General features: G+C 37.0%; 1 long non-coding RNA gene across 4 annotated transcripts in view; it reads right to left on the reverse strand.

Annotated features, from left to right (window-relative positions):
- Nucleotides 1-23165, reverse strand: part of LOC119868014 — a 186746-nt gene that overhangs the window by 16437 nt on the left and 147144 nt on the right. Inside the window, exons 1-2 of one of the 4 annotated variants that reach the window (XR_005385515.1) lie at nucleotides 18549-18632; nucleotides 4039-4252 (exon numbers count right to left, since the gene is read on the reverse strand). The exons of 2 other annotated variants lie outside the window; for them this stretch is intronic. This is a non-coding gene — a long non-coding RNA (uncharacterized LOC119868014). Of the gene's footprint in view, nucleotides 1-4038; nucleotides 4253-9514; nucleotides 9736-18548; nucleotides 18633-23165 lie in introns of those variants that run through there. One more of the 4 variants, XR_005385514.1, reaches the window with a different exon arrangement.

Raw genomic sequence — 23165 nt, forward strand, 5'->3', positions numbered from 1 at the left:
AAGCAAAAATCAAAAATTGTGACATTAAACTCGAAAGCTTTTGCACAGCAAAACAAACCCATCAACAAAACCAAAGGTGACCTGTGGAATAGGAGAAAATATCTGCAAATCGTGTTTCTTATAAGGAGCTAATATCTAAAACATACAAATAACATACAACTCGATAGCAAAAAAAAAAAAAAAAAAAAAATCCAATTTAAAAATAGCCAAAAGCCAGAATAGGTAGTTTTCCAAAGAAGAAATATGAATGGCCAACAGATGCATGCAAAGGTGTGTGACGTCACTAATCGTTGGAGAAATGGAAATTAAAGTCACAATGAGATGTCACCTTACACCAATTAGGATGTCTCTTATCAAAAGGCAAGAGATAACAAAGGCTGGTGAAGTTTGGGGAGAAGGAAGCTCCTGTGCACTGTTGGTGGAAATATAAATCAATGCAGCCAGGATGGAAAACAATATGGAGGTTCCAAAGAAAACTAAAAATAATACAACCACATGATCTAGCAATCCCACTTCTGGGTATATATTCAAAGGAAATGAAATCAGTATATCAAAGTAGCATCTATTCTTTCATGTTCAATCCAGCATTTTAGCCAAGTATGGAAACAGCCTAATGTCTGTTGACAGATAGATAAAGACATTGTGGTATATGTACACAACAGAATATTATTCAGCCTTGCAAGAGAAGGAATTCCTTCCATTTGTGGCAGCATGAATAAAACAGAAGGGCAATTAAATGAAAAAGCCAGACAGAGAAAGACAAATACTGTATGGTATCGCTTATATGTGGAATCTGGGGAAAAAAATTAAGCTAAGTACATAAAGTGATGAATGTGTTAATTAACTTGATGTCAGGAATTCTTTCACAATGCATATGTAGTTCAAATCATCAGGTACAATTTAAATATCTTACAGTTTGGCAATTATACCTCAATAAAGCAGAAAAATGTTTAAAAACCACGTTCTTTTAAAAATATAGCCTTTATGGCCCTCGAAAATTATGTTAGCACTGGGTATTTTTTTATGAAATAAAAATATAACATAAATTTTAAATAGACATATTAGAATGCTACTGAAAGTAAATGAAAACAACTTTGATTTATTTTATTAAGGATATTTTTGGGCAGCCCTGGTGGCTCGGTGGTTTAGTGCTGCCTTCAGTCCAGGGTGTGATCCTGGAGACCAGGAATCGAGTCCCGCGTCAGGTTTCCTGCATGGAGCCTGCTTCTCCCTCTGCCTGTTTTTCCCTCTGCCTGTGTCCCTGTCTCTCTCTCATGAGTAAATAAAAATAAAATCTTTAAAAAAAAAAGAATATTTTCAAGTTTATAAAAGTGTCATTTTTTCATTCAAAACAGATCATTATCGTGACTTACATTAAAAACAGTCTTAAATTTGACAGAACAGTGTCAGCAATGCAGCTACTTACTGCTGGTATGGCTACCACAAGAGGGATGAAATACTAGAAAGTTGTATTTTAGATGTGGTTTAATTTTTATAAAACAAGTGAAAATCTGCCAATATTTTTTTTTCCATTCATGTCTTCAAATTAATAACATCAATGAATGAATTTGGACAGCTCTTGACATTTGAATGTGATCACAATAAGGATTAGTTGTGAAGTCCTACTCGTCACATATAAATTGATAATCTTACAGCTCAGTCCTTTTTTGTCTGTGGTGTGAGGCCTACTTACTCTCATTTCTTTTTTCTTTTTTTTCTTTTTTTAAGATTTTATTTATTTATTCATGAGACACACAGAGAGAGAGGCAGAGACACAGGCAGAGGGAGAAGCAGGCTCCATGCAGGGAGCCTGACGTGGGACTCGATCCCAGGTCTCCAGGATCACACCCTGGGCTGAAGGCGGCACTAAACCGCTGAGCCACCCGGGCTGCCCACTCTCTTATTTACTTTTATTTCTTCCTCTCTTACTTATTCTCTAATTACTCTCTCTAGGCATCAGTTTCTTTCTCTGAAAATGAGGATAATGATACCTGTTCTTCAGAGTGTTTTTGAATATTAGTTGAGATAACATATGCGAAGTGTAAATTGTACATTATAAACACTAAGTAAGTGGCAGTAATGGGAGTTAGAGAAAGAAGACTAATAGGTGGAATCAATCAATTGGTTGGATCAGTAGATTGATGATTGCTTTAATAATTTAAGCATCTAATTGCATAGACTCTACAGTGGACGCAAAAGCAGTAAAACAACTCATTCATTCCACAATTATTTAAGATTTTAATTGTGTGAAATCTAGTGCTAGATTCATTAGAAAATAGGAAGAAACATGTTTCTGTTGTTAAGAATATTGCCTGCCGCTAAGGAAGCGGGCAAGTATTAAGAATTCAGGCATAACACACTTGAAAGCAATGAATGACCAACAGCATGGAATTTTTGAGAAGTTCAATAGGTGCCAGAGAAAGAAGAGAGTTGGGTATACGGCAAGACTTGAACTAGGATTTAAAGAGTGAGTGAAGTCTAATTAGGTGGAATGGAAAATAAAGTCATTTTGAAAGGAGTATGGAGAAAAGAAAGGTCAAGGACTTTGAAGTCAGCACAGAACTGGGTGTACCTTCTGTTGCATCCATCGAATAGCTGTACTATCTGAAGCAGTAATTAAATCTGTTTCATTATAATGCCATGTGCATAATAACACTATGTTCGGTATCAAATGGTGTTTGTACCATCAGGCAACGATTCGGAAAGACCCAGAGCACAGAAATAAATACCTTGGCTACCGCAGGAAATTGACTTATGGTAATTGTTACACCTTTGAGTGCTAATGTGTCCCCCTCATTCAGCTTAATGGTGTAGAAATCAATGAGCCCATGGTTCTTTACCTGCCCCTCTCTGGGTGAATTTGTCTTTCTGTGCATTTCACTTAATAGTGAACACAAGGAGAGCCTTGGTGAGGAGCTAAGGAAGCACTGAGGGGACTCTGTGCTCTTTCACTGGCATCTTCTTTAATAAATCTTTACTTGCTTATGTTGTTAATGTGTTAGAAAACCCAGAAGAAGGCAATTTGAACTATCATAGAGTCACCATTTTTTAAGAATGTTTGTTTCAAGTTTTTATTTAAATTCTAATTAGCTGACGTATAGGATAATATTAGTTTCAAGAATAGAACTTAGGGTTGTTTTTTTTGTTTTTGTTTTTTTATTTTTTTACAGACTTTATTCATTTATTCATGAGACACAGAATGAAAGGCAGAGACATAGGCAGAGGGAGAAGCAGGCTCTCCGTGGGGAGCCGGATGTGGGACTCGATCCCAGAACCCCGGGATCATGCCCTGAGCCAAAGGCAGATGCTCAACCACTGAGCCACCTAGGTGCCCCAGATATTTTTTTTTAATATCTTTAAACCATCGCTTTTTGGTCTGCTCCAGCTAATGGTTTGGGGTGTTTGTTTATTTGTTAGAGAGGGAGGGAGAGAGAAGGGGTGGGTGGGAAGGAGCAGAGGGAGAGATATCTCAAGCAGTTTCCATGCCCAGCGGTCATGGACCCCCAAGCAGTCCTACATGGGGCTCAATCTCACAACCCTGTGATTGTGACCTGAGATGAAATCAAGAGTCAGATGCTTAACCAACTGAGTAACCCAGGTGCCCCAGGCCTAGCTAGTTATTGTCATATCAGCAAAAGGCAAGGGAAAGCTCTTGCTTTTTGTATACACACACACACACACACACACACACACACACACACACACACACACACACTTGTCAATAAACTAAGAATAACCGAGAGCCTTAAACCACTGAAAGAGTGGGGAATTATTTTCTATCTCTTTGGTTGGGTAAAGAACATGGGCTGGTACCCTGTCAGGGGACAAGAAGTATCTGCCTGATTTTTGTCTGCTGTATGACCCCAAAAGGTGGTGGGTGGGCATGGAGGTGGTAGATGAGTGATTCACTATAGTTGTCTCCCTTCTCCTGAACAAACTATGGTGCCATTTCAGATAGGGGCTCAACACTTAGCAGGATGGGAAAGAGGCTGCAGGTGCTGGTAATAAAGTGCCCTACCGGCAGGGTTCTGGCCTTACCTGTATTTGACTTAGCCTGAGGCTTAAATGGCTTTCTTCCTCAGCCTGCCATTCTGGTTTGCGTTGCTGGCTTCCTGTCATTCACTTCTCAGGGCTAATTTGAGGGAAAGCAACTGAGCCAGTGAGGAACCCAATCATATCTCATGAGGTGAACACTAGTATGGCTACTTAGTGAAATGAGTGACTGCTACTCTCCTCTCCTGTGCAGCTTCATCTAAAAAAAAAAATTGTAAAATGAAATACATCTATAGAAATAAATAACAAAGTAATATAAAAGCTTAATGAATTACTATAAAGTCTAGGCTTTTATTACAACAGCCCATGTCAAAAAACAGAACACTGTCTAGACCACTAGGTAGGTGCCCCATTCCAGTCACAAGCCCCCTTCTTTCTCTAGAAAGACCACCATCCCCAACTCATAATAATCTTTCTCTGTGTTTCTTTAATGATGTCACCTAAGTGTGTGTCCCTACACAATATGGTTTCATCTTGAATTTTTCTCTATTTGATATATATTAAATCTCTTTAGTCTATAGGCTTTCTGTCTACCTTTTTTTCTTTCTTTTCTGTGAAAGACTTGGGGCATATGACTTGTATCCTGTCACTCGGCCAATTGATTGTATAGTCTTAGAGTAGATCCACATGTTCCTGTGTCCTCTGTATCTCCTGCAATATGGCAGCTGGATCAAACACAGGTTTGGTCACTTTATCAGGACTCTAGAAAGTATTATTTTCTTCTTTCAGAAGACCTGTGACATCTAGATTTCCCCTTTTTGCATCATATTAGAAGTCATTGTTGTTCAAGGCTTAGATTCATTAATTCGCTGGGATTGCAAAATTGTGGTATTCTAAGTATTTCATTTATTTTTTATACTTAGTTGGAATACTTTTTATAAAAAGACATCCCTCCTTCACCTCCTACTGGGCTTCCTGGTTATAGAGCTCATATAGGAAAAGCAAAATAAATGAATGATTCATTTATTTACTAGTTTTATTATAATGAATAGATTTACTATAACTTTCCAAAAATAAACAATTACTTTTAACATACTTATAAACTCAGATATAAATTTATTTCTTGAATTTGATCCAATGTAATTATTATCCTTACTGAAGATCATATTATCCCATCTTAGCCCAGAGTAACCCCTCAAGTAGGCTAAGTCCTTTTATCATAACATATTTACTTTTACTGCCTTCTTCCTATATATAGAAAAGTCCTAGGCTCCTCTGATGCCTGTCCCAGACCTGGAATCAGCCATTTATTCAAGCAAGTGGTTTTTTTTGTTATAAGCAATTTATATTACAAGGTTAATATGTATAACAAGGATGTTCCTTGTACCTGGATTAGTTAGGCTGTTTGTTTCAAAGGAGCTAGAAGATCTCCATCTAGATTTTTTTAAGATAAAATATTTCATATATGCCTACTGTTATTTTCTATTAAATCAGGTCTTTAGGATTTTGTTGTTTAATCTTTTCTCTGTTGCATCTGTATCTTTCTTCTTTCTTTCAAACCAAGAATCTTAGTTCTCAAAGACCCAGGAAGCGATAAATTAGAATATCTTAAAAGAATTAATTTATGTTATAGCACATTATAAACACAGCCGTCTCAAAATAACACTACAGCATTACTAATATTGATTACTAAAACTCATTTTTATTTATGTTCTCCTATTCTTTCCACATTTTTAAAAAATATACCATATCTCCATTATCATGTACACTTAGTTCTGTAAGCAGCCACATACTTACTATTTATTATCCATCTTTATGTCAATGTCCTTCTAGTCATGTTAGTTCTGGAAATATTATTATGCAATGGAGCTATTATATTTTTGCATGTTGATAATGGTTTATTTTTGTCCTTAGTAAATTGAAAGTTATTTTGCATCTTTTGAAGTGATTTATTTTTCTTCTTAAGGACTCCTATCATTCATATGTTGGATTTTATTATTAACCTTTGAAAATTTCACTCAAATCTTTTAAAGACTTTTCTTTCATTCTTTTTTTTTATTTCAGTTTTTGGATTGGCATCCCTTTTATCTGTTTGTCTCATGGCAGTATCTATTGTGTTTATTTGCTTTTGGAATTCCTCTAATTTCATTTCTTGTATTTGCAACTCTTCTGAATTGTGACTATTTGCGTCTGATTTATGTTATCATTTCATTTATTATATGTATTTCCTAATGTCCTTTGGTTCGGTATGAAGCAGGAGATTTTATTTTCATCTGTTTTATGAGTATTCTGTCTAGAGACCTAGCATTATCTGTGTAATGCTATTCTTTTTATTCTCTTTTTTTTTACCTTTGTAACAATTTTGTATGAGATATAACCTTGATCATTTTTGGTTGCCTATTTTTTTAAATAGTAGTTTTCCTCACCTTCAGAAGAAACTGGTTCAAAAGTTTTTCTAGCTGTCTAATACTGCCTCATGTTGTTTTGGGGTAGTGTTTAAAATATGGTGACTTTCTGACTTACCCTGACTCTGTTTCTCTTCAACACTTTTACCTGAGATCTTTCTTTCTTCTCCATTAGTCCTATCCTGTTCAATTTTATCTTATTTTACTTTTTTAAAGATTTATTTATTCATGAGAGACACACAGAGAGAGGCAGAGACCCAGGCAGAGGGAGAAGCAGGCTCCCCGTAGGGAGCCCGATGTGGGATGTGGGACTCGATCTGGGATCCTGGGATCATGGACACCCAACCACTGAGCCACCCAGGTGTCCTAGTATCCTGTTCAGTTTTAAACCACTCCTGAAAGTTACCTCTTAATCAGAGGCCAAGGGAACTGGGAATGTTATTTCAAGAGGTTTCAGGGATTTCTGCCTTAGTGTTTCCAGGCCTTACCAGAGAACCCTTGCACTCACTCACTGTTGGACTGGAAAAAAAAAAGTCCTCACAGTTCAGGTAATGGTCTCAAATTGACCTTCTGTCCTATCTAATGAATATTTGACAGTCATTTTGAGTTTTTCTGATTCTCAGAACTAGCAGAGTCTCTGCTTCGTCCTTCTGCTTCTTCCCACATCAGTGTTGACATCTCACAAACTATTATGCTAGTGTTTTAGCCCCACCTGTCAGTATTTGGTGGTGGACATTTTGAAATCCCAATTGATACTATTTGGAGGAGGAGTTTTTGGGAGGTGACAAAGTCATTAGCAAGTAACTCTCATGAACAAGATCAGTGCCCTTACAAAAGACACCCCGGAAAGATCCCTTGCCCCTTCTGCCATGTGAAAAACACCAAGAAAAGAAAGAGAGACATTTATGATCCGGGAAGCAGGCCTTCACGAGACACTGAATCTGTTGGGACTTTGATGTTGGACTTTCCAGCCTTTGAAACTGTGAGAAATAATCGTTTGTTGTTTGAGCCCCCCAGCCTATAGTGGTTTGTTCTAGCAGCCTAATTGGACTATGACAAGGGTTTCCCACAATTTATCACCACCCTGAGGTGCAAAATAAGTCTCCCTGAATAAGTCTGAATGCAGACTACAAACAATGGACACACTGTGTAGTAAGAAGAATCAGATGTCCTACAGACCTCAGAGAGTCGCCTCAAGATTTGTGTAATTTTAGACAATTCAAGGTGGAGGGTTACATAGTGATTTGTATCACCCATTTATTATGGGGTCTGTATACAGGACTGAAAAGTTTACATCTGTTCACATTGTCCATGACTGTTGAATATTTCCTGGGAATAAGTAATGAGGCCAGAAACAAAAAAGTGAATTAATGGTGGGTCATGTCCAGGTCTGCTGTATGTCTAAGGTTCTTGCAAAAAATGGTCCATTGACATGTGCCTCTAGTACACAAGGAATTCATTTATATGGTATTTATAGATACTTGATTATTTATGTGTCACTTCCTGTAGTCTAATGATATAAAAGGTACGAGTCCATGGGTTTCTTTGCTCATTCAGCCTTGATTGAGTGGATTAACTAAAGTAACGAGAGAAATACTGGGAGCTGTTTGCTTACTTTTAATTGACTTCTTATATCACAAGTCCTTTGCAATTTTGTTTTCATGATAGGCAGTAAAACAAAGTGAAAGCTATTTAATCTGATTCTGATTCACCGTTCTTGCTGGGCTCTGAACTCTGACGAGCTTCTGTAGTGTAGCCTAGTTTAATTGGCATTCACTGTTCACTTGCCTATGTATCCCACAATACAAATTCTACTCAGGAATCACTTTTGGTTCATTCATTATTGTATCCTGAGAGGCTTGCATTGCCCTCAATAAGTGTGGAATAAATCAATACATGTGTCTATTAGATGCATATGAAATGGGTTTATAGATGAAGAACTCCAAATACCCAATATTATATATCCCAATAATACATTATCAATAAAGTAGTAAGCGAAATGTACATGAAATAAGATTGCTGCAATGGGAAATTTGAGGTATGTTTCCAGAAAGAAACAAGTGTTTCTGTAGATTGTGTGTATTGTATAGAAAACCATGGAGTCAAGGCACTTGAGTGGGCTCAGTAGTTAAACATCTGCCTTTGGCTCAGGTCTCAATCCCGGGGTCCTGGCATTGAGTCCCTTGTCAGGCTCCTGGCAGCTTGCTTTTCCCTCTGCCTGTGTCTCTGCCTCTGTCTCTCATGAATAAATAAATAAAATCAAAAAAAAAAAAAAAAAAAAAAAGAAAGAAAACCATGGAATCATGAAATTTGTGAATTGAAAAAACTTTGGAAATAAGGAACCAATATAATTTCCCAAAGCTATGAAGTGGTGTATTTCTCAGTACTACATATATAGTATGTATGAGAAGAGAAAAATCCATGCTTCTAGATTTCTAATTTAAAATAAGTAATGGAAGCCCCTAATCTACAAAAGCTATGAGTCTACTGAAAAGATGTACTCAGACTGCAATATTCATAGTAGCCTATGAAACTGATGCACATCGGTTTAAAAATGTCTTTGTGATAATTATTATTATGGAAATGTAATAGGAGACAAAAAGTGAATTTGGGCTATACTAATTATTTTATCAACTAGCTTAAAGCTTTAGAATGATGATTAAAATGTTTTATTTTTTCTCTGTATGTACTCTCTGAATGCACCTCTCAATGCAACTTCTTTTTTTAAATTTCTAGTCTTTTGTATTAGTTTAATGAAAGTAAAAGTCTTGAATCCATACAAATGTTTTGTAGTTGGTCTCTTTCTGAATTAAATAGCATTTCATCAATTTTGGATATAGGTGAATAAAATATTTGAAAATCATTTAGAGTAATTCTGAAGAAATGCTCAAGTGAATTTTATACCCACAACAGAACAGAAATGATAAGTTAAAATTTATACCGGGCCAAATGCTTTTAATTACCTTCCAGATGTAATTATGCATATACACAGATGGCAGGTAAAGAAGCTCTGTTATATAAAAGAAGGTGCATGAATAATTGCTATAGTTTAAACAACAAAAGTAAGTTGTTTTACATATAAAATGATAGGATAAAAGATGTAGTGAATTCCATACCTAGTTTAGAAGGAGGGGGTCTGATTGCCATTGTAGCTTCAAACACAAAATGGTGAGAAACAATCGTGAATGTATGGTGGAGAGCACATCTAAATAGCAGCTTGTAATTGCAGAGTGCTGCAACCTGTCTTATTGAAGGTCTTAGAAAACAGCTGAAACATTCAGATAAACAGTGTTTAGATGATGGAAAAGCTGGACAACTAGCAAGCAAGTATTCAGAAATGGATGCTGTTCTAAAGAGGAGCAGCCATGAGAACCTGTAATGAAAACAAGGAACTATTTTATTTGGCATCTATTTTTTTTTTTTTTTCAGGACAGAGAAGACCATAAAATAAGGAATAATGCTTTATGTTTTCCTACTCAACATGTTTGTTTTCCTACCACGTTTCCATTTTTACTTATCTTGGATTATCCTTAACCAAGAGATTTGATTTTTTTTTTTCTTAATTTGAGTTACTCTAGGGGAGTCTGGGTAGCTCACTTGGTTGAGTGTCCAACTCTTTGTTTTGGTTCAGGTCATGATCTCATGGGTCATGAGATGGACCCCATGCTGGCCTCTGTGCTCAGCCAGGTGTCTGCCTGAAGATGCTCTCCCTCTGCACTTTCCCCACTCTCTCACATGCACATGCTCTCTCTCTCAAATAAATAAATATATCTTTAACAAATTTGATTTAGTTTATTTGAAAAATACAAAAAATTTGAGTTATAATGTATTTGAATGCTGATGGCATGCCAAGAAAAAGATTAAAAATCAATTAAGAACACTTTCAAAATAAAACCTTTTTAATGTTAAGGTAATAATGTTAATTATGAACATAAATAATGTTACTGCTCTCTATAAGAACGTTAACATTAATTATTAATGTTAACTATTAACATTAATAATGCTAACATTCTTAATAAGAATGTTTTTTAAAGGCTAAGAATGCACACTCTACTTATAATGGATGAAAATTTCTCCTAATTTAAAAATGTCTCCAAATTTTCATAAATGTGTCAGAATTTCAGTTACATAGGGAAGTGAAAGATTACCTTGAGCAAGGATCAGATATGACCAAATCTTTGCAATACAATTTAATGTGATTTAGTTGATCATCTAATTACTTAATGAACAAAATACTAATTATTAGGGGGATCCCTGGGTGGCTCAGGGGTTTGGCATCTGCCTTTGGCCCAGGGTGTGATCCTGGAGTCCTGAGATCGAGTCCCACATCAGGCTCCTTGCATGGAGCCTGCCTGTGTCTCTGTCTCTCTGTCTCTCTGTTTCTCTCTCTCTCTCTCTCTCTGTGTCTCTCATGAATAAATAAATAAAATCTTTTAAAAAATAATAATTATTAAAAACAGTTTAGTGACAGTCATCAAATATTTCTACTTAAATTATTAGAACTATATGATATGTAAGCAAGCCTTTTAAACCTAAATCATACTTACTCATACCGAAAGAATTATATTATCTATAGTATTATACTTAAGAATGTTTCCATCTTCTCGAATCAGAATACAGACTAAAAAGGATGTCACATCACTGACAGATGTATAGAGTGTTGAATGTCAGACATTTTTTATAATCTCCTGTATTAAGTACAATAAGTGGGGGATCCCTGGGTGGCTCAGCGGTTTAGCACCTGCCTTTGGCCCAGATCGTGATCCTGGAGACCCAGGATCGAGTCCCACATCAGGCTCCCTGCATGGAGCCTGCTTCTCCCTCTGCCTGTGTCTTTGCCTCTCTCTCTATATCTCATGAATAAATAATTAAAATCTTTTAAAAAATAAGTACAATAAGCATGAGAGAGTGAATGACAGGAGGGATTGAGGGAGAGAGAGAGGGAGAATCTCAAGCAGATTCTGTGCTGAGTACAGAGCCCAACACTGGACTCATTCTCAGGACCCTCAGATCATGACCTGAGCCAAAAGAAGAGTCATATTTTTAACCAACTGAGCCACCCAGGTGCCCCAAGGAGAATAAACTTTTAACATATTATTATTAAAGTCCATGGTGATTTTTAAATTTATCTAACTTAGTTTTCTTACACAACCTACAATTTCCTCCACCACTTTTCTAATCCTCTTTTATTTTTTCAGGTAGTTCAGGAATTGGCAAACTTTTTTTTTTTCTCTAAAGAGCGAGACAGTCAATATTTTAGGCTTTGTAGGCCATAAGTTTTCAGATTCAACTACAGTCAAACCTCCTTATTTGCTGATTCTGTATTCACAAATTTGTCTATTTACTCAAATTTACTTATAACCCTCAGATCAATATTTGCCCACTTTGCAGACAACATACATTCCTGACTGTAGTTGACAAGGTAGTTCTCTGCCTTTTGGTTTCAACTCTCATGCATCAACAAGTGTCCTTTGTGCGATATATTTAGTGTTATGTTTTTTTTTTTTGCTTTTTTTGTGACTTTTGTTGGTGAGTTTGTTGCTTAAGTTGGCCCCTATACACACTGCTGAATTGCTGTCTGGTGTTCTGAAGCAAAAGAGGACTGTGATGTGTTAGGGAAAAATATATGTGTTAGATAAGTTTCTTTCAGGCATGAGCTATAGTGCTGTTGGCCAAGAGCTCAATGTTAACGAATCAACAATCCATACTAAATATGGTATCTTTAACAGAAACACATGTAAAACATGGTTATTTATTAATCAGTTAATGGAAATGTGTTACCAGAGGCCTGCAGGAAACTAACTCCGTCTTCTGGAAGAAATAGTTCAGTATTGGCTAGTTTGGGGTCTGTAGTGAAGGACAACATCTCTGGCGTTGTAATGGGAAGGTGACCACAGATAATCCTTAAGCAAATTGGTGTGTCTATGGTCCAATACAACTTAATTTATAAAAGCAGGCAGCCTGCTGAATTTGGCCATGGGCTATGGTTTCCCAACCTATGAATAAATACAAAGAATTCTTCAATGTTAATTATATAAGGCATTGTACCAGGCACAATGAATTGTATAATGTTAAAACAGATGTATTTTTATGAATTATTAGAAATGACAAACCATATACCCACATTTCTCTAGAACAAAAGTGCTACTAGAATGGTGCACATAGAGAAAAGTAATATAACTTTTGACTGAAGGAGATTAAAGTAGATTCTCTTTCAATCTAATACTTAAATTTGAAAGAGGGTACAAAGTGAGAACAGACTAGAGGCCAAGAATTATTGCGTTTATTAGATGAATGATTTGTATGTTATTCTGAGTGCTAACAGCACGTGCCCAGACAGAATTCAGTGTATAAGGGTTTTATACTAGTGACAAAAGACTTGAGAGAAAATATGGAGGGGTCTGGAGCAGTCAGGGAGGGCAAATCCAATGCTGAGCGATAGAGAGGAAAATCACTATGCACTCTGTGGCCAGTATCAACCTCAGAGGAATCTTGTGTCTCCCAGGAACAAGGTGCCATGCTCAGTGATTGGCTGAGAGCAGTCCCTGGGGACTTGGCCTTAGCACCAAGGATGGCAGAGGGCAGCAGCTGGGACCCATGTGCAGTTACCCTCCTGAAGGGGAAGCTCTCATGGCCCCCAGAGATTGTGAGCTCAACATTTTATTTTTAATTAGGCTTACAATATGTATTAGAATATTCATTTATGAAAATTACAAAATTTAGCTATATTAGTTGTCACTATTAGTTATGCTGGATTTTGGAGTTGAGGAAAAAGTTTGAATCCTAGATAACCCCGTGTATTGTCTTATGTAAGATATTTAATGTCTCTGAGTCATGCAATCTTAATTTGTAAAATGATAAGTATCTCAACCTTGTATATTGATTATAAGGAATAAACATGACAATGTGTGGAAATTTCAGCACTATGTGTGCCCAGCACATAGAGGAGAAAAAAAAAAGAAAAGATAATACTCTCTAGATTTTAAATTTAACAATAACTGCATTCTAAAGATTTTGGAAGATTTTTCTATTCTCAATAAGGGAAACATATTTAACTTTAGGTAATCAATGTTACTTCATTTTTACTAATATCAATATCCATGGAATATTATATCCTGATCTCTGTTACCAAGGTTTGCTGAATGATTTGTAAAAGTAATTTAAAAAGCAAGCAATTATGAAGTCATCTGTCACAGAAGTTCATTTTGTCTGCATAACTCATAAAAGTTAGTATGGCTTCATCATGGAGTTGTTCCACGGGCAATATGAAAGCATTTTCATTTTGTCAACAGAATAACTGTTGCATGAGAAATTATTACTTAGCATACCTATCTATTAACTAAAGTGTACACCTAAAAACCATTAGGATATGAAGGGGATGTAACAAAGTCTTACTAAATTGATTTTTAATCTGGTTAGATTCTTAGGTTATTATTCTTTACAATTACAGTTACTAAATTGCATATTCCAGTAATTTTTCATTAGTATATTCAAAACGTGCCATGCATAAAAATGTTGACTATACATACTGCATATATGTATACAATTTAAATTAAATATATGCATTCTTAAAAAATAAGAATTTCCTTTGGTAATTTAAAACATATTTTTTACATAGTGAAAACAAAATAATGGATAAAGAACCTATTCGACTGAATATGGCCAGAAAAGTTTCTTTCAATGTTCTACTTGAATACAATATGACAAAACTATATGCTTGATTATTTTATGTTTTATCACCCTTACTTTGGGAGTGAGAGAACATAGATACAATTCTAAGTATAGTTAGGATGCATCCTTATAAACATGTTTCCTTGTCTGGTAACTACTCTTTGAGATTTCTTTATCCTGAGTAATACCTTCTTCCAGATAAATCTATCCATTTGTGTACAGAACAAGACTAATTTATCACATCATGTACAAAGATTTGTGATAACCAACAGAGAACATTAGGAATGTGTTCAGTTTAAAACAACTGACCTTATAGTTGAAGATATAACTAAAATTCAAGCTAAAATTAACCAGGGGTGTCAGCAAACCCATCTATTTAGTTAGAGGAATAGTGTGAATGATGACGCAGAATCATCCATCAGTAAATATTTATTGATAATCTCTTGTGAGCCGGGAGTGGTCTAAGAACTGGGATATGGTAGTTAATAAAATCATAGATCTCTGCCTTCGAGGTTTTCCTTCTTGCAAGAGAACACAAACCATAAACAAATCAATAGAATTATCTAGAAGAGTGTCTATAATATGAGTCACTTTCACATACTGAAAAAAAGCACAGAAACTGGAGACAGACTGTGAGGGTTTGAATCTTAGCCCTGCCACTTTATAGCTTTGTAATCTACAGCGAATTCTAGATATCACCATGCCTTGAATTTCCCGTGTATAGAATGGAATAATAAAACTGTCCCTTAGTGTTGTTATAAGGATTAAATGAATTCCTGGAATAATGTGTGGAACATAATGTTAAAGCAATACCTGCTATGATTATTAACACAATTTATTATATAGATATAAGAACTGGGGGGTAAGGGTTTAAGGGGTTTAAGGCAAGTAATGAGGAGTATGTGAATATTTGGTAGAGGATGGCCAGGGAAGATTTCTATGATTAGATGATATTTAAGTGGAAATCTAAAAAAGATCATGAAGGAAGGCTTGCTGATATCTAGGAGGAAAGTGTTCAGAGGGGACAGCACATGCAAAGGTCTGTAGATCATTGTAAGGGATTTGGCTTTTACTGTCATTGATAAAACAGCAGAGGGATTTTGGCAGAGTATGACATGATTCAACTTTTATTTTTTTTAAGATTTTATTTATTTATTCATGAGAGACAGAGAGAGAGAAAGAGAGAGACAAAGACACAGGCAGAGAGAGAAGCAGGCTCCATGCAGGGAGCCTGATGTGGGACTCAATCCCGGAACTCCAGGATCACGCCGTGGGCTGAAGGCAGGTGCTAAACCGCTGAGCCACCCAGGGATCCCTCAACTTCTATTTTAAATGGATCACACTGGTCTCTGAGAGTAGGATCTCAAGGGTCAAAAGATTAAGGCCTACTAAGAAGCTATTGCAGTCACCTGGGAGAAAGAACAGTGGATTGAACCAGAGTGGTACACCAGTCATGATACAAAAAAGAAAAAAAAGTTGAAGTTTAAATATATTTCATAGGTAGATTTGATGGGACTTTCAGACAAACAGAATCTGGGTTATAAAAGAGAAGTCAAGGTGTCTTTCAGATTTTTATCTTAAACGACAGAACATTATTACCATTTACCAGGAAAGGAAGACTGGTGGATGGACAATGCTTTTGAGCCCTGAGAAAATATAAATTAGGAACAAGAATATATCTCACTTTTTTTTTTTTTTTTAGCAAAAACATGGACTGAAAAATGAAGGCATACCATCTATGTATGGCCAAGTTCATGAAATCTTAAGGTTAAGCCAAGGATTTTATTTTGTAGGACAATAGAAGACTTTCAGTTATCCTTCCTCCCTCATCCCTCCTTCCCTCCTTTCTTTCTTTCAAAAGAAAATAATGTTTATTAATCTTCTCTCAGGCCTTTTAAATTGGATATTTTGAACTTATAACAAAACCGAATCTGACTTTCCATCGGAAGTAAAATTTGCCACTTAAACAAAACAGGAGCTATTATAATATAAAAATAGGCTTTGTGAAAACCCACTTGGGTTTTCTTCTTTGTTCTTCTCTGGTCAAGTGTACAAAACACAGTGAAGAGGCCCTCTCTTCTACCACTTGTATCTTTCCACACACCTAGCGTCTACTTCTTCTGATCTCTTAGAGTATCACAGAAAGCATCTGAAAAATTTGCAAAGTATGTTGATTCCAATTCTCCATGAAGTATGTGCTCAGAAATATGTTATTCCTGAGTTTTTGGGATCTTTCCATTTAACATTTCATTAAAATGATTTCAAAACATTTCAGTAAAACTTATTTTCATTTTAATATATAAAATTAAGTTTCCTTGTGATTTTCTCATGAGATACATATCTAAAAGTTATTGCTGGAAGTCACAGGAACCTAATTTTAAATCCTTTGAAAAATTAAAATCAGTTTATCATCAAGTAGGAAAGGCAATGATATAATTTGCCACACTATTTTTAGAAAATGTGTGTCTTTGCTGGTTATATCTTCTAGAGAAAAAAAAAAGACTTTAGAAACACAGGTAAAATGCTTTGTAAAAACAGTGCTAATAAAAAAAGTAATATAAAAGGTTGATATTACATATAGATTGATAGTACCATTTTACAAGTTCACATAAATGTGGAATAAAATGAAATCCTAAGTGGTGCAGTCCATTATTTTGTGAAAGAAATCTAGATTCTTGATAGCTTTAAGAAAATTAAATTTACAATTACTATATTGCTGTGTATTTTTATTTAGATGGCATTTTTCTCTATTGTCCCCTCTTTACAAAACTTTTTTTTTCTTTCTGTTAAATATAATGCTTTCTCTATTACTTAAACAGTTGGTGAAATAAGTGGAATGATTGTGTGACAAAGAGCTCTCTGAATATCAATAACTCTATTTAGAAAGTTAAAGGTTAAATTGATTGGCAAAACATAGAGCCATAGTACATGTAATGATGTTACACATCGAATATAATTGCTCTATATTTAGTTACCAAAAAATGGTTTCAGCTTGGACATAGTGCTACTATCAAGTAAATTTGATAGTTAGTTGGATTCAAGTCCCTCTCCTGTTACCATACTAAGCCAGAGCAAAAAGCTCTCCAATTAGGATGAATCAAAACAGTTTATAATATTATACAGTGTGCAAATGGAGCCATTCCTAAATAACACAGAACTAGTTACAGAATGTTAGAAAGGGGAAATATAATTTAGAAAAATCATTAAGTATAATGACAAAGGATAATGACTACCACAGATTCAGCTATTCATAAGTAATCCCAAAGGATCAGAACATGTAACATTTTGACTCATTTGTTGTCTAGTGAACCAAATTCAAATAACTGCGAAGAAATTGCAATGAATAATTTCATAAAATAACATCAGTTGATAAGTGGACAGTGATAAATGTAAAGTGGGTTTTGAAACTGCAAACAATGATAATACTAGTAGGTCATTTTGCAGTGAGAAGAAACAGGTCTGACCCCTGGTGATTACATATATTTTTTTCACTTATCTCATCTATTGTGTATGCCTACATATTATATTTGTTATGTATTTAATATGTATAATCACAGAGAGATGGAAAGATTGAAAATGGAAGGACAAGTGACCGATGAATTTCCTGGTTACCCTCCCCATAAAATTCGTTAAAACTCTGGATTGTGTGCTAGAGAAGATAGAGAGGGAAAGATCTGAGAGATTTTCAGAACTAGAGATAGAATAGAGTTTCTTATTACTCTTGCTTAACCAAAGCCAAACAAACAAACAAAAACAAACAAACAAACAAACAAAAAAAACAAGAGACAACAGCAAAAACAAAAACAAGTCATTAGGGAATCTTTTGCCAAGACAGAGAAGAATGGCTACAGTAAATTATAAATGGTGAATCACATCATTGGGCAATAATATGACCTGGGACAGAAACTCGCTTATTTCTAATCTAGTGGCTGGTGTGGTTAATATAAGAGGTGAAATCTCCACCAGTACCCCAGGGGCAGATGTAAAGCAACTTGTTATTAAGAGTCAGTCTGCCTTCCAGAGAGGTGAATTGGTGAGAGGCAAGCAGTGTGTAGCAGAAACAGCAGGGTGAACATCCCCAAGGCACTGATGGCTGATTTTCAGTGGGTGAGAAGATCAGTAAACTTCCAGGAGGGGACCCTGGTCAGCAGAGGAGGACTGTTGAACTTCTTTGGGAACAACCAATGAGCATTGCCTGTACTGAGAGGACAGTTGGTGGATTACTTGAGTAAAAGAAGTGAAGGAAAAAGTTCTGACATTAGAGAAGAGACAGCAAAGCATCAAAAGGAGCCAGCAAAGGTTGTGCCAAAAAGCTAAGCATCTGAGGACTAAGGAGAGTGTGTTGAGAAAAAAAAATCTTGAAGGATGGAGTAGTTAAAAAAAACAGGAGGTACAAAAATGAGCCTAAATACACACACACACACACACACACACACACACACACACAGATTGTTTCAATAGAAAGAAGAACTGAATTACCTTGAAGGGACATATTTAAGTGCTCTTCCAACCTCTAACCCCATCAGTGAGAATGGAGCTCCAGCAGTGGATGCAATCAGTTCTAAAAACCAAGGGGCACATTTGAGTTGCAATGCATAGACTTTGACAAACCCCATGCATGTAGCAGGCTCCCTTTGGAAAAACTAAAGTCAATTGAAAAATAAATTCTGACACAATTTTATCTTTCACAAGACTAATAGCAGTACTCCTACTTATTTAGTTCAAGGATAGTTTAGAGTTTCATTCAAAATAAATTTCTTCAATCTTTGCTCCTTAACCATATTCTGTGTCGACAACTGTCATTTAAGTTTTTGGCGGTGGAGCTGTTACTGCAAATTGACCTTCAATAAGTCATACTATCTTATCCAAGTAGATTATAAGGCTTTGAACAAGTGGTGCTACTTTTTCCAGGAAATATTTTTGGTCCAATAGTACCATGCATTTTGCTCCATCATGAGATAGAGCACTGGAATTTCCTATAGAGTTACTTTTCATACTATTTAGTTAAATCACCCTATTTTTCTTCATGGTACACATTAGGCTACTTAAATCTCTTGTGCCATATTTTAAATTTACTTTCAGAACATTTATGATGATCTGAAATTATTGAGGTGATATTTCTGAATTTTAATTTACCACATTTTCCCTTGCCTGGATTTTATGCAAAATGTCTCAATTTCTTTTTTCTCTAAACTTGCCAAAGTTAAAAAGAAATATCAAAATGAAGAGGAGAAGAATTTCTAAAATATTCTCAAGTAGCACTATAAAATGATTATCCTTTTTTCTCAATACATGACTCATCTGCTGGACACAAAATATAGAGTTCACAATATTCAACTTGCCTTCAATAACATCCCTAGAGCCTTAATCTACTACTTGCATACTATTAAAAACTTGTGAGGGTGCATGGGTGCATGGGTGGCTCCGTTGGTTAAGCATCTGACTCAATTTCTTTCTTTTTTTTTTTAATCTGACTCAATTTCAACTTTGCTCATGATCTCAGGGTCATGAGATCAAGCCCTGCATTGGGCTCTACATGCTAAGCACAGAGTCTGCTTGAGATTCTCCCTCTTTCCCTCTGCCCCTCCCTAGCTCATGCTCTCTCTCTCACTCTCTCTCTCAAATAAATAAATAAATAAATAAATAAATAAATAAATAAATATTTTTAAAAACCTTGTGAAATTTATGAATTACATTTATAGTCTCTTATCTCAATATATAGCTTATAAGACAAAATGAAATAGAAACTGAACTCAGTAAATTAACAGATTGGTTCAAATGTTCTATAATCATTACTCTAAACTTAAACATTGTGTTGATTTACCTCAAAACATTCAAATTGAATTATATGCTGCTTTGCAGACCTAGCAGACATACCAAAGAGGTCCCACTCTCCTGAGTAAGGTTACAACTCTTTGAATGTAGATCAAATGATAATGGAGGAAGGGGACAATTACATGAGCTCACAAAATCGTTAGTAAAATTTAAATGCGATTCATCGTCAACAATGCTGTGTAATCTGAAAATGAAGTTTTCAAATTAATTTTGTCAATACTGGCAAGGCTTAACATAATTATTTGAAATTATAATGTTTGTGTGTGCATGTGTCTATTGGTGAAAATCTTGGAAAATTGCCTTTTGGACAATTTCCAAAGAGGATTTACATTGGACATACCATAAGGAGCTTTTCTTCTTCCAGCCACTATATTATGCCCTAACTTAGGTGAAACCAGTAAACCTTTTATTAAAATTAAGTAAATAATATCTGATTGGCATCTAAGAATAAATGCTATGTTTGAAGCAAAAAAGATGAACAGCTTTTGACCATATACTATGTATGAGTGGCTTATTTTTCATGGACAACTAGCCTTTTTAAATGTCTACAGCATCCAGTTAGTCTACTAAAAAAAAAGTTCCCCTTCGTGGCTCTTTCTTAGGGAAGCCATCCCATGTCATTCCTGGGGCCTTTCCTATTCTTCCTACATAGGGCAGACCCAGCTTTTCAAGAACAGACAGACAGCAGAATAGTTCAATCTCCCTTGCTCTATCACCAACATCATGAACCCTATTCCAACAAAGTTGGTAAGAAACTGGAAACTTTCCCCCAACTTGACCATAATTTTCTCTGTCACCTTTCTATATTCCCACTTTAGAGCTATGATTGGCATGAATGGCATCCCATGTAAATTGGTTCACTGTGAAAAGTCCGTTCATTTAGAAATAAAATAAAAATGTGTTTCAGTCCCATCTTAATAATTAGAAAATTAAACTAATAAATTTGACTTAATTACACTAAGAAAATGTGTGTGTGCACCTATGTGTGTGTGCTGGTATAGCTTGACCATTTCAGAGGACTAGGAAGTCAGAGATATCTGTGCTCAAAAAAAAAAAAAAAAAAAAAAAAAAAAGTTCAGTTACTTACCAGATATGGAAAAGTAGCAAATGATCTGAGTTTCAATTACCTAATCTATTATATAAATACCTGTTTAGGGATGTCTGGGTGGCTCAGTGGTTGAACATCTGCCTTCGGCTTACGGTATGGTACTAGGGTCCTGGGATGAAGTCCTGCATCAGGTTCCTCATGAAGAGCCTGTTTCTCCTTCTGCCTATGTCTCTGCCTCTCTCATGAATAAATAAAATCTTTAAAAAATAAATTAAATAGGAGGAGGAGCAAGATGGCGGAAGAGTAGGGTCCCCAAATCACCTGTCTCCGCCAAACTACCTAGAAAACCTTCAAATTATCCTGAAAATCTATGAATTCGGCCTGAGATTTAAAGAGAGACCAGCTGGAATGCTACAGTGAGAAGAGTTCGCGCTTCTATCAAGGTAGGAAGACGGGGAAAAAGAAATAAAGGAACAAAGGCCTCCAAGGGGGAGGGGCCCCGCGAGGAGCCGGGCTGAGGCCGGGGCGAGTGTCCCCAGGACAGGAGAGCCCCGTCCCGGAGGAGCAGGAGCTGCACCGACCTTCCCGGGCGGAAAGGGGCTCGTGGGGAGGTGGAGCAGGACCCAGGAGGGCGGGGGGTGCCCTCGGGCTCCCGGGGACAGTAACAGGCCCCTCGCCCCGGGAGAGTGCGCCGAGCTCCCTAAGGGCTGCAGCGCGCACGGCGGGACCGGGCGGGACCGGCGGGACCCGGAGCAGCTCGGGGGGCTCGGGCGGCGGCTCCGCGGAGGGGGCTGCGCGGTCCTGGGAGCAGCTCGGAGGGGCTCGGGCAGAGGAAGAGGCTCCGGGCAGAGGGGCCTGCGCGGTTCCAGGAGCAGCTCGGAGGGGCTTGGGCGGCAGCTCCGCGGAGGGGGCTGCGCGGCCCGGGAGCGCGAATCCACCAGCGCAGGCTCCGGAGCACAGGGCGCCGGGACACAGCCCAGGATCCCGCCTCCCCCGGGACAGGCAGAGGCCGGGAGGGCCCAGGACAGCGAGGACGCTCCTGCCCCAGCTGAGCAGATCAGCGGCCCCGCCCCGGAGCCTCCAGGCCCTGCAGACCGAGAGCTCCATGGTTCCTGCGGGGGCTGAATCCAGGTGTCCAGAGCTGCCCCGCCACTGGGGCTGTTCCTCCTGCGGCCTCACGGGGTAAACGACCCCCACTGAGCCCTGCACCAGGCAGGGGCACAGCAGCTCCCCCGACTGCTGACACCTGAAAATCAGCACAACAGGCCCCTCCCCCAGAAGACCAGCTAGACTGACTGACAACTTCCAGGAGAAGCCAAGGGACTTAAAGTACACAGAATCAGAAGATACTCCCCGGTGGTTCTTTTTTTGTTTGTTTTTGTTTTTGTTTTTGTTTTTGTTTTATTTTGCTTTTTGATTTGTATCCTTCCCCCACCCCCTTTTTTTTCTCCTTTCTTTTTCTTTCTCTTTTTCTTCCCTTTTTTTTTTTCTTTTTTTTTTTCTTTTTCTTCCCTTTTTTTTCTCTTTCTCTTTTCTTTCCTTCTTTCTCTCCTCTCTTTTTCTCTTTTTCCCAATACAACTTGCTTTTGGCCACTCTGCACTGAGCAAAATGACTAGAAGGAAAACCTCACCTCAAAAGAAAGAATCAGAAACAGACCTCTCTCCCACAGAGTTACAAAATCTGGATTACAATTCAATGTCAGAAAGCCAATTCAGAAGCACTATTATACAGTTACTGGTGGCTCTAGAAAAAAGTATAAAGGACTCAAGAGACTTCATGACTGCAGAATTTAGAGCTAATCAGGCAGAAATTAAAAATCAATTGAATGAGATGCAATCCAAACTAGAAGTCCTAACGACGAGGGTTAACGAGGTGGAAGAACGAGTGAGTGACCTAGAAGACAAGTTGATAGCAAAGAGGGAAACTGAGGAAAAAAGAGACAAACAATTAAAAGACCATGAAGATAGATTAAGGGAAATAAACGACAGCCTGAGAAAGAAAAACCTACGTTTAATTGGGGTTCCCGAGGGCGCCGAAAGGGACAGAGGGCCAGAATATGTATTTGAACAAATTCTAGCTGAAAACTTTCCTAATCTGGGAAGGGAAACAGGCATTCAGATCCAGGAAATAGAGAGATCCCCCCCTAAAATCAATAAAAACCGTTCAACACCTCGACATTTAATTGTGAAGCTTGCAAATTCCAAAGATAAAG

This window comes from Canis lupus, chromosome 38, assembly GCF_011100685.1.
Source record: "Canis lupus familiaris isolate Mischka breed German Shepherd chromosome 38, alternate assembly UU_Cfam_GSD_1.0, whole genome shotgun sequence".
NCBI lineage: Eukaryota > Metazoa > Chordata > Mammalia > Carnivora > Canidae > Canis > Canis lupus.